The sequence below is a fragment of the Peromyscus eremicus genome, chromosome 1 (assembly GCF_949786415.1).
Source record: "Peromyscus eremicus chromosome 1, PerEre_H2_v1, whole genome shotgun sequence".
Classification (NCBI taxonomy): domain Eukaryota; kingdom Metazoa; phylum Chordata; class Mammalia; order Rodentia; family Cricetidae; genus Peromyscus; species Peromyscus eremicus.
Genome location: NC_081416.1, coordinates 180,504,314 through 180,514,044, shown reverse-complemented (window position 1 = coordinate 180,514,044; position 9,731 = coordinate 180,504,314).

Below are 9,731 nucleotides of genomic sequence, written 5' to 3'. Positions count from 1 at the left end.
TTTGACAGCTGGGAACTACTCCCAGCACTCCAGAGACAGAGAGGCAGGTGGATCTCCGAGTTCGAGGCCAGCCTGATCTACAAGAATTCCAGAATTACAGAGAAACACTGTCTCGGGGGGTAAAAAAAACAATTTGGAACCAACCATTACCATTTATTTCCAGACAGCGAGCCCCCGTAGAATGAACCATGAGCCTCCTCCTCTACATAATATTTAACAACAGTACTTTCTGCATACGTCTTGTGGGGAAAGGAGGAAATATGGGGCTGGACTCCTGAGTCTGAGGGAGGAGGGTGGGGTCTGGACTCCTGTCTAAGAAAGGACGTGTGGGTGTGGTCTCCTGGGTCTGAGGCGGGAGGCTGGGACCTGGACCCCAGGATCTGAAGAAAAAGGATATTGGCTTTAAAATGACATGCTGAGCCCAAAGGGATGGCTCATGGGGTAAAGGAACTTGTCACACAAGATTAGCAACTTGTGTTTCATCCCTAGAACTCGCATGGTGGAAACATAAAACCAACTCCCAAATGTTGTCCTCTGGCCTCACACCATGGCATGTATGTGCCCACACACATACACACCAAAAAATAAATAAATAAACAAATAAATGTTTAAAACATACTGAAACTTTGGTGTCTAGAAGGAGGAGCATGGAGGAAGACAGACAGACAGAAGGAAAGTAAGTTAGGGGGAAAGTATAGGTTGTGGAGGAATGCATCCTGTGGTAGAAAATTTCCCAGCACACTTGACATCTTGTTTGTCCTCGTGAAGGTGACAATGAGATAATATTTTTCGATTATCAGATTGGCAACGTTGAAAATTATGGTAAATATTCAGTCTTGGCAAGAATCGGAGGAAACTCCCTGTTGACGGGAGTATCACTTACCTGGTGTTCCTGAAAGCCTAGTCATGTGATCTTCCATACATACAGTTGACCCAGACATCCCCTTTGTAAGAAGTCATGCTTAGGGGATGACTGGTCATTCCAAAAAAGAAAAAAGAAGAGCCAGCCTTAATGCGAATTTGTGAGTACTTACTCACAACTCCTTGCAACAATTATTTAGTGCCTCTTGTGTTCCCAACACAGGTACACCTGAATTCAGTCCTGGCCTTAACTGTAACAGTAAAAGGTCATTCTCCTGGAGGGATGACCCAATGGTTAAGAGCACTTGCTGCTCTCGCAGAGGACCCAGGTTCAGTTCCCAGCACCCAACATGGCAGCTCACAGCCATATTTAACTCCAGTTCCGAAGGACCAGGAACACTCTTCTGACCTTTATGGGCACTACACACACAAAAAAAAATGGCACACAGACATATAAGCCGGTACAACATTCACTCACATAAAATAAATAAATATAAATAAATAAACAAATAAATAAATAAAATTTTAATTTAAAAGGAGTGCTTTTAAAATATCCGAGTCCCTTCATTTACCCCCAATGTGAGGGGATGTCCTTCACAATAGTTAGGCTTACTATTGCTTTGATGAAACATATGATGACCAAAAGCAAGTTGGGGAGGAATGGGTTTATTAGTATGGCTGACAGGCTGTGGACCAGCTAGTCCAACAATGGCTGTCTACCAATGGTCAACGAATCCAATAGTTGTTCAGTCCATGAGGCTGGCCTTCAGTAGACACCAGAATCCGGAAGAAGTAGGCTCCAATGCCAGTGAAGCAATGGACTTGGAAAGAGCATGGTTAGAAAGTCGGCACCTGGAGTAGGAGATTGCTGTGACAGACCTGGCCATGTGTTTCCATGTGAAAGTACCTTGGCAATCTGGGCTAGAAAAGCCTTTGAGTGCTGAGACCTTAGTGGTCTGTTCTGTAGGAGCTTGGAAGATAAAAATGTTGAGAGCAAGCCAGTAAGCAGCACTCCTCCATGGCCTCTGCCTCAGCTCCTGCCTCCAGTTTCCTGCCCTGTTTGGGTTCCTGTCCTGACTTCCTTCAAGGATGAACAGTGTGATGTGGAAGAGCAAGCCAAATAAACCCGTTCCTCCCCAACATGCTTTGGTCATGGTGTTTCATCACAGCAATAGCGCCTCTAACTAAGTCAGGGGGTGAGAAGAAGGCAAGCAGTGGGGAAAGTCATAATGGTGGCTTGTTTGTTTGTTTGTTTGTTTGTTTGTTTTGAAACAGGGCTTCTTGTAGCTCAGGCAGGCCTCTAACTCACCACGTAGCTGAGGTTAACCTTGAGTGCACACAGCCTAATATCTCTACTGCTAGGTCAACTTCTTACTGAGAAGGCCAATTAGTCCTCTCAACTGCCCTAGGAGTCCAGCCACTCCGCCACAGTATCGGGAAACAGCCACAGACGATACGCAAACAAGCCAGCACGGCTGTGTTGCAATAAAGCTTCATTTAGAACACGAGCGGTGGGCCACAGTTTGCCAGCTCTGACCATGCAATTTCGAAAGACGCTGTCGTTTGTGTTCACAGAACCTGGCCCACAGAGAGACCCGGAACGTGGCTGGCTAGGACAGTGGTTATTACACAGAAAAAGATGTAAGCACACTCCTGCTTTTGAAGGCCTCCTACCCGATTCCCAGACACACCCAAGGTGCATGGAATGTCTTTGTGGACTGCGGGTTTGGCTGTGCACCCTTTGCCAAGGTTGATGTCGTCAAAAAGGAACTGATAGGCACTGGGTGCTGTCCCAGGTGCTGAGAGGATTCGCCCACAGGGTGATCTGATCTTCCCAAGGGTAGATACTTCAAGGCACCCACCCAAGGTCTCTCTCAGTCCTTCCTGCACTCCCTCGCTTCCTCTCTACCTCTCTCTCCAGCTCTTTCTCTCTCCCTCCACCTCCAACACTTTTTTTTTTTTTTTTTTTTGAAACAGGGTCTCTTGTAACCCAGCCTGGCTCAGATTCCCTGTGCAGCTGAAGGATGACCTTGAACTTCTGCTTTTCCTGACTCCACCCCATCCAAGGTCTGGAATTACAGGCTGACACCATCAGGCTTGCTTTGTACAATGCTGACTGGGCACCCTAAGTGCTTGGAAAACTTACGTGTTTTACACAATACTGTGAATCAGACCCATTCGTGCATGTGAGACAAGCACTCTATCAACGGAGCTACATCCTCTACCCTCAGAGTGAGCCTTGTTTGAAGTTACTGGATAGTGGAGTCATTTGTTATCTGGCTACAGTAAGTAAAACAAGCATTCTGTTTGTCTGTACACCTTGTGAGAATAACCCTTGAACAGACTCTGTCAGATCCTGACCAGGGCTCTATGTTGAAACTCCAGCCCCTTCCCCATGACTGCCATTGCCAAACTCAATCTCCCGCTATGACCGTCACCCTGACAGCTGGGGCAAGGCAGCTTCTGTAGATAAAACGGCTTTGTCTGGACAAACAATTCCAGGAGGGAGACGCGGCGGACTGGCACGTAGCTGCCTGCAGGTGCATTAACTTCCCATTCTCCAAAGCTCCTATAAAAACTCGAAGCATCCCCTTCCCCTTTGGTAGACACCCTTTCCCGCTGTGCCAGCCCCTCGGTGTTTGAAATAAACTTTCAGTCTGTTGAGGTCTGTGTCCAGTCTCTTTTCTGCCTCCTGTCCCTTTAAGCTGCCTCAGAAACCTGACACACCTCACAGTGATGGCCCCGAAATCCAGAGAAAAGAAGAGGGTAAGGGATGGAGGAGCAGCGTGGGCGAGAAGGGACTGGAGAAGTGGAAGAAGAAAGACACCAAAGGAGAGCTGGTGCTGCTGCCTGCCAGGACCCTGGGCAAAGATCCTGGGGGCATCCTGGAGAGGACAGAGGAGGCTTCTGCAGGAAGGCAGGGCACCGCTGGCCAGGAAGGGAGAGTCCACCTGTGAGATGAGCTAGGCAAAAATGTAGGAAGCAGGAATGCCTCTGGGGTGGGGAGGAGGGGGCAGCCTGATTTTGAGGTGAGGTTACAGGGGAGATGGAAGAGAGACTGCAGCCCTAGAAAATGAGTCTAGATTGTGGAGGGAAGACCAGGCTGCAAAGCTTGCTTGTCTGCAGCTCAGAGGGTACTGGGGAGCCACAGAGGGGTTTCGAGCAATGAAGGGCTATGAGTAAGATGGCTGTTTTCAGGAAATGGGGGTGGGGGGAGTGTTTGCTTGCTTGCTTTGCTTTTTGGTGTGTGTGTGTGTGTGTGTGTGTGTGTGTGTGTGTGTGTGTGTGTGTGTGGTTTTGTTGTTGCTGCGGGACAGTAGGGCAGCTCCAGCATCAGGTACCTCTCCATCTGTCTAGCTGTACTCCAGTACCCATTCTTCCCTCCCTGCTCATGGTACGAGAGCTGGCGCTGGAGCAGTCCTCATCCCCCTCTTCCTCCTTCCTCCTGGCTGGAAGACAGTTGGGATGACAGGAGTCGGAACAGCCGTCTTGAGTCCCAAGGTGGAAACTCTGCGGTAGTCTATTCCTTACCCGTGGACTTGCTTCCCACGGTTTCAGATACCCAAGGTCAACCACGATTCAAAATACGGAATGGGAAGTTCTAGAAACAAATGCTTTGTAAGTTTTGAATTGTGTCATTCTGAGCAGCATGATAAAATCTGGAGTCTCTGGAACGTGCGGGTGCCGTGCCTCCTACCAGCATTGAAGTCCAGGAGTCACGCTGGGCTGTTTTGTTCCTATCTCTATCTGTGATGCATACCACAATACCTGGCATAGAATAAACATTTGGTGAGGGAACATCTTGGAGGAATCGCATGAAAAGTTCAGAGCAGGTATGGAGAAGCTCCTACTTGCGGTAGATGGTGATCAGTGCAGACTCACAGCTGGTCGAGGTGCGAAGAGTAAGAGGTTACAGACGCCCATCTGGACATCTACGTCACACCACCTCCTCCTAAGACGCGGACATCGTTGTGGAAGAGCGTTGGAAAGAGTATAAGACCCAGAATCTGTGGATGGCCACAAGGAAACAGTGTCTTCTGAACACAGCAGACACAAAACAAGTTCAAGCCAGAACAAATCCCAACGTGGAGAGGGGAGGTGGGTGCGAAGTCCCATGGCCAGATGAGAAACTGCTAGCAATTGATAGATGGTTGAGAGGGAGAATCAGTAACCACATCCAGTGGAGGACCACACATCCAAGGACACTTGGTAGCATAAACTTAACTTGATTGGCAGGGGCAAGGGAGGGCACAAAGTTGAGCAGGTAGGGAAGGGTGAAGGGGGGATAAATACGATCAAAACATGTATAATATTATCAAAGAACTAACTTTAAAAGTTTTTAAGAGAAGTTCGGATCAAGGAGATAGAGTTGTAAAGAACCTATCTAGCATGTACGAGGTCTTAGGTGTGATTCCCAGCACTACAAAAGCCAGGCACTTGGCACACCCATGCGACCCAAGCGCTCTGGAGGTAGAGATAGGAGGACCAGAGTTCAATGTCATTCTCAGCTACACAGCAAATTTGAGGTCAATCTGGGCTAGAGACTCTGTCTCCCAAAAATGAAAGAAAGGGAGGGAGGGAGGGAGGGAGGGAGGGAGGGAGGGGGGGAGGGAGGGAGGGGAGGGAGAGAGAAGGGGAGAGAAGGGGAAGGGGAGGGGAGGGAGAGAGGAGGGGAGAGGAGGGGAAGGGGAGGGGGGAGAGAGGAGGGGAGAGGAGGGGAAGGGGAGGGGGGAGAGAGGAGGGGAGAGGAGGGGAGGGGAGAGAGAAGAGGAGGGGGAAGGGAGAGGAGGGGAGGGGAGGGGAGGGGAGAGAGAAGAGGAGGGGGAAGGGAGAGGAGGGGAGGGGAGAGGAGAAAGGAGGGGAGAGAGAAGAGGAGGGGGAAGGGAGAGGAGGGGAAGGGGAGAGGAGAAAGGAGGGGAGAGGAGGGGAGGGGAGAGGAAGAGGAGGGGATGGAAGGAGCTTAGTGCAGGAAGGGAAACTGAGGCTGGAGCCATTAAGCAGGCACCAGATGCAGAACTGCCTGTCCGCAGAGCCTTCTCGTCCACGTCACTTCCTGTCATCTTGGTGACTGAACTATTTGTCCATTCCTCTGCCTGGCTTTGCGTCAGGACTGGCCCAGCGCTAACTTAACCATGACACGAGCTGTTGGCCTGTCTTATCAATCACACGGGGAGGCCCTCTTAGCCACTGTGGGGGAAGGGACTAGGAATCACACCCATTTCAGAGAGGAAGGAACTGCAAGTCAGGAGCTCAGAAAGAAAAACTCACACCCGCTCCAACCCACACCCACACCGGGGTCTGGCCTCCCCCACTGCTACCAGCGTCCTTGGAAGGCCAACTCTTCTAGTTTCAGTCAGGGCCTGCTGGGACGGCCTCGCCTTCTGTCCCTCCCAAATAACAAACAGTCGCTGCCACCGACCTGCTCCTCCACCTCCCTGGGCCAGCCGGGCCGGTTCTGGAGAGCCACCAGCCTCCAGTCAAGCACCCAGGGCGTCCCTCCCTGCCCCCTCTCCAGCTGCTGCGATCAGGAACTAACTCTGGGGGAACCCTGCTGGTCCCCAAAGCTTCACCGGGGACCCAGCCACCACACCCGGCTCACTGTGTGGCCCAGACTGGCCTAGAATTCATTGTGTTGCTCAGGCTAGCCTGGCCCTGGTTCGCACTGAACGACCTGCCCCAGCCTCCTTGCCCTACCAAACGAGAGGCCCCACGACATTTGTACGTGCTCAGTGGTCAGCGCTAATTGAACTCAAGGGGCTACTAATAATAATAAGAGAAGCAGACTGGAAGTCAGGAGGGAGACAGGTTGGTGGGTCCTGGGCGGGGCTGGAGGAGGGCGTGAGGAGGGATAAGATCAAAACACAGCCAAGCATGGAGGTGACCCATGTGTGAGTTCCAGGACAGATGGAGCAACATAGCAAGAGTTTATTTTTAAAAAATTAAAATATGTTGTATACATACATGAAATGCCTTCTTTTTTTTTTCCTGGACGTTTTTTTTTTTCCTTTCAACATATCTTTATTGATTATTTGAGAATTTCACATAATGAGTCCCAATCACGCTCACTTCCCAGTCCTCCAAGGTCCACCCCCCATCTTTGTAACCTCCCCCCAAAAGAGGAAAAAGGAAAAAAAAGTAAAGACAGCAACAACAACAACAAAAACCCCACGAGTCCAATGTGTGTTGCCCATATACTCACTGGATCACGGTCAAACTCCCAGTGGCCAGACCCTTAAGGGAAACTGAGTCTCACCCAAACCCTCCCCAGAAACCATGAGCTGTGAAGAGCTGCACTTCAGCATCCCTACCACAGTGTTTAAGAGTTCTCTTCAATGGTTCTTCCTTGTCTAGACTGTTTCTTTCGGGGGTGTTAGGTCAGAGTGGGGGAAAGAGCTTGTCACAGAAGTGGTCTGTGTCTTGTGTTCTCAACTGTGAGTCTACAGTCATCAAGACCACAGCAAAAGAAGCTTCCTTGCTCTCCATAGTCAGCGGCAGCATGGACCATGGACGTCCACTTGGTTTCTGGAGAAAACAAGGACCACAGACCTCAGGACCTCAGTGTGGTCTCCCGTGGCAGTGCAGACCACAGACACCATCCTGGCCCTTGGCAGCAGCACAGGCCACATCAACATGGCCTCCAGCGCAACATGAGCCATGGACACCAACATGGCCTCCAGCGGCAGCACGGCCCACAAACATCAACATGGCTTCAGGTGGCAGCACAGACCACAGACATCCACGTGGCCCTTAGTGGTAACATAGACCACTGACAGAAGAACTCAGAGCCTTCCATGTGCTCGGCAGGCTCTCTACAGCTGAGCCATGGTCTCAGCCCCTCATTGGTGGATTCTAAGCAGATGTTCAACCACTAAAACCACTGAACCACACCCCTACCCCCCAACTGGTGGATTCCAGGCCATCGCTCTACCGCTGAGCTACATCCCCAGACACAGGGACGAAATCCACCCGAGCCCCTCAGTCACAGCTGTCCCCAGACTGACCACCTTCACAGCGGCAGCTTCCTACTCGCCTCTCACAGCCATGGTCATACCTCCGCAGATTTCATCCACCAGCCTTCTTAAGGACGTCCTTCCCCAGCTCGAAATCCTCTGCACATTCCTCAAAATCTAGGTCAATACTCGGGCAGCACCCTGGGAAGCCTTCCCTGTCCACCCCAGAGAAACATCAGGCCCTGCATGCTTCTCCTCACACCATTGCTTCATCTCTGCCCTGAGAGCTTCCCTCGGTGTGAAGGGGTGTGCGTCCTGTGTTTGGTTTGAGTTTGAGTTTTTTTGGTTTTGGTTTTTGTTGTTGTTGTTTTTCGAGACAGGGCTTTTCCATGTAGTTTTGGTGGCTGTCCTGGAACTCACTCTGTAGATAAGGCTGGCCTCGAACTCACAGAGATCCACCTGGCTCTGCCTCCCGAGTGCAGGGATTAAAGGCGTGTGCCACCACCGCCCAGCAAGTTTTAGTTTCTTAGTTGACTATTGTTATGGTTGTTTGTTTCTTACTAGGTTGTTCTTGTTCGGGGGGGGGGGGGGGGGGGCTCATTGTGCGTGCAGGTGGGTGTGGCATGCTGCACATGTGTTAGCCTTGTGGCAAGGGCCTTGACCCACTTGGCCATCTCACCAATTTAATTAATTAATTATGTGTACCACCACATTTGTGTGGAGGTCAAAGGGCAGTGTTCAGGAGTCAGTTCTCCCCTTCCACTGGGGACCTCACGTGACATCAGGCTTGGCAGCAGGTCCCTTTCCTGGTCTTATGTAGCCCAGACTGGCTTCGAATTTGGCTATGAAGCTAAGATGACCTTCTATTTTTGATCCTCCTGCCTCCGCCTGCACTGAGTTCTACGATTGCAGGTGTGCCCACCATGCCTGGCTTATACAGTGCTGGGAGTTGAACCTGGGTCTTCATGAACGCTAGGCAAGCAGTCTGCCAACCGAGCAACATCCTGGTCCCTGCCTTGTTCTTGTTGTTTTCTGTTTTGAGTCGGGGGCTCTGGAAGTAGCTCAGATGGCCTTTCATGTGTGGTGATCTTCCTGGCCTCACCTCCCCAGTGCTGGGATAACAGGCATGGGCCACCAAGCACAGCCTCCATGTGATGTTCTAGTCCCATAAGATCCTCTGCAGCCTGTGAGATGCCTCAGCGTGTGAAGGAGTCTCCACCAAGCCTGACGACCCAAGTTCAGTCCCAGGAACCCACATGATGGAAGGACAGAACTCACTCCCACAAGCTGCCGTCAGACCTCCACGTGCATGCATGCTGTGGTATTCATGTAAGGACACACACACACACACACACACACACACGCTAAGTAAATAAAAACATCTTGAAATGTTTGGATTTTGTTTTTCCTCCAAGATTCTTTGAACATGATGCCTGTTCGTGTGTCTGTACGTGGGTTTGTCCACGAGAAGGCAGTCCCACAGCAGGCCTGGCTTCAAGTTCCCGTCATGACTTCCCTCATAGAAGGATGGACGACGGTAACCAGTAAGCTAAAAAAGCTGCTTTAGGGGGTTGCCATAGAAACAGAAGGAAACCAGCACAGAAAGCCATTCAGTCGACCGGAGAAGACTTCTGGTCCTCTCATTCTCACGACCCCTCAAGGATACATTAAATACTTTCTTCGGGGATGGGACACAATGCCTCTGTCACCTACATTCACGCACACGCCACAAACTCAGATGGGGTGCATTTCCTCAATAAGAGTTTCCTGTTGAGGGAAAGGGTAAGGCTTCAATTAGAAGTCAGGGCCTTTATGTATGCGTGGTACTGAGAATGGAACCCAGAAGCTGGAAAGATGGCTCAGAGGTTAAGAGCATGTAAAAGCTCTTCCCAAGGACCAGAGTGCAATTCCTACATCCAC